The following is a 3,056-nucleotide window of genomic DNA, read 5'->3' as shown; positions in this document are numbered from 1 at the left end:
CGGGTGGGCTCGAAACTCCAACCTTTAGGTTAACAGCCGATCGCGCTAGCCAATTGCGCCTTGGAGACAGTCCTGCTCCACTCTCACCACCATCAGAACATATCTTCAAAGCTATTACCACAAAGAAAAAAAAGCGCCTCACCACCACCGGGTGGGCTCGAACCTCCAACCTTTCGGTTAACAGCCGATCGCGCTAGCCAATTGCGCCACGGATACAGTCCTGCTCCACTCTCACCACCATCAGAACATATCTTCAAAGCTATCAGTGCAAAGAAAAATGCAACACACCACTCCCGGGAGGGCTCGAAACTCCAACCTTTCGGTTAACAGCCGATCGCGCTAGCCAATTGCGCCACGGGGACAGTCTTGCTCCACTCTCACCACCATATGAACATATCTTCAAAGCTATCAGCGCAAAGAAAAAAAAGCGCCGCACCACCACCGGGTGGGCTCGAACCTCCAACCTTTCGGTTAACAGCCGATTGCGCAAGCCAATTGCGCCACGGAGACAGTCCTGCTCCACTCTCACCACCATCAAAACATATCTTCAAAGCTATCAGCCCAAAGAAAAAAAAGCACCGCACCACCACCGGGTGGGCTCGAACCTCCAACCTTTCGGTTAACAGCCAATCGCGCTAGCCAATTGCGCCATGGAGACAGTCCTGCTCCACTCTCACCACCATCAGAACATATCTTCAAAGCTATCAGCACAAAGAAAAAAAAGCGCCACAACATCACCGGGTGGGCTCGAACCTCCGACCTTTCGGTTAACAGCCGATCGCGCTTGCCAATTGTGCCACGGGGACAGTCTTGCTCCACTCTCACCACCATCAGAACATATCTTCAAAGCTATCAGCTCAAAGAAAAAAAAGCGCCGCACCACCACCGAGTAGGCTCGAACCTCCAACCTTTCGGTTAACAGCCAATCGCGCTAGCCGATTGCGCCACGGAGACAGTCTTGCTCCCGTCTCACCACCATCAGAACATATCTTCAAAGCTATTAGCGCAAAGAAAAAAAGCGCCGCACCACCACCGGGTGGGCTCGAACCTCCAACCTTTCGGTTAACAGCCGATCGCGCTAGCCAATTGCGCCACGGATACAGTCCTGCTCCACTCTCACCACCATCAGAACATATCTTCAAAGCTATCAGTGCAAAGAAAAATGCAACACACCACTCCCGGGAGGGCTCGAAACTCCAACCTTTCGGTTAACAGCCGATCGCGCTAGCCCATTGCGCCACGGGGACAGTCTTGCTCCACTCTCACCACCATATGAACATATCTTCAAAGCTATCAGCGCAAAGAAAAACAAAGCGCTGCACTACCACCGGGTGGGCTCGAAACTCCAACCTTTCGGTTAACAGCCGATCGCGCTAGCCCATTGCGCCACGGAGACAGTCTTCCTCCACTCTCACCACCATCAGAACATATCTTCAAAGCTATCAGCGCAAAGAAAAAAGCAACACACCACTCCCGGGAGGGCTCGAAACTCCAACCTTTCGGTCAACAGCCGATCGCGCTAGCCCATTGCGCCACGGAGACAATCTTGCTCCCCTCTCACCACCATCAGAACATATCTTCAAAGCTATCAGCCCGAAGAAAAAAAAAGCACCGCACCACCACCGGTTGGGCTCGAACCTCCAACCTTTCGGTTCACAGCCAATCGCGCCAGCCAATTGCGCCACGGAGACAGTCCTGCTCCACTCTCACCACCATCAGAACATATCTTCAAAGCTATCAGCGCAAAGAAAAAACCAACACACCACTCCCGGCAGGGCTTGAAACTCCAACCTTTCGGTCAACTGCCGATCGCGCTAGCCCATTGCGCCACGGAGACAGTTTTGCTCCCCTCTCACCACCATCAGAACATATCTTCAAAGCTATCAGCCCAAAGAAAAAAAGCACCGCACCACCACCGGGTGGGCTCGAACCTCCAACCTTTCGAGTAACAGCCGATCGCGCTAGCCAATTTCGCCACGGAGACAGTCGTGCTCCACTCTCACCACCATCAGAACATATCTTCAAAGCTATCAGCGCAAAGAAAAAAGCAACACACCACTCCCGGCAGGGCTTGAAACTCCAACCTTTCGGTCAACTGCCGATCGCGCTAGCCCATTGCGCCACGGAGACAGTCTTGCTCCCCTCTCACCACCATCAGAACATATCTTCAAAGCTATCAGCCCAAAGAAAAAAAGCACCGCACCACCACCGGGTTGGCTCGAACCTCCAACCTTTCGGTTAACAGCCGATCGCGCTAGCCAATTGCGCCACGGAGCCAGCCCTGCTCCACTCTCACCACAATTAGAACATATCTTCAAAGCTATCAGCCCAAAGAAAAAAAAAGCGCCGCACTACCACGAGTGTTGAAGATTGGGCGAGTTGGTTCATCGTACTTGAACTGGTATAGCGCATTACGGGGAAGAAGAAACGGCCGAGCAGACCGACACAAGAGGACAGAGCGCTAACTTCCAACTGAGCTTTATTGTCAAATTGCATCAAATAAGTAGACCGGCGCAAGCATACAAAACCACCCTAACGCAACGACAAGATAACACACAACATCACACCGTCACATATCACACATTCATAGGCGGTTACTCTGATTAAGGAAGGCCACTTCATGTTCAGATAAACACAAAGAAGGGGCACTAATACACGTGCTGCCAGCTCTTGCTATACAATGCGCTTCTATAATTTCCCGAGTTAATTGCGACAGGTGCTTTTTTATCACTTCACACTGGTCAAACATGGGGGTACATCCACAATCGCGACAGTGAATTCCAATGTGGCCCTGGATTGCTTTGTGAGCATTATAATGGTGCTCTTTTAGCCTTTCATTAAGGCATCGCCCCGTTTGGCCGAAATACCACATACCACACGAGAATGGAATAGCGTAAACAACCCCCACTACACACGGCACAAACCGAGTTTTGTGCTTAGTTGCGCAACCAGTGGTGTGCGATTTGAGAGGGTTGACAGCTTTGCAAAGCCGCTGTAACTTATCCGGCGCTGAAAACACCACTTTTACGCTGCATTTCTCCCCTATCTTTTTTAGC

Source organism: Rhipicephalus microplus, unplaced genomic scaffold (assembly GCF_043290135.1).
Source record: "Rhipicephalus microplus isolate Deutch F79 unplaced genomic scaffold, USDA_Rmic scaffold_13, whole genome shotgun sequence".
NCBI classification, from domain to species: domain Eukaryota; kingdom Metazoa; phylum Arthropoda; class Arachnida; order Ixodida; family Ixodidae; genus Rhipicephalus; species Rhipicephalus microplus.
Note: the sequence above shows the minus strand (reverse complement) of the source record.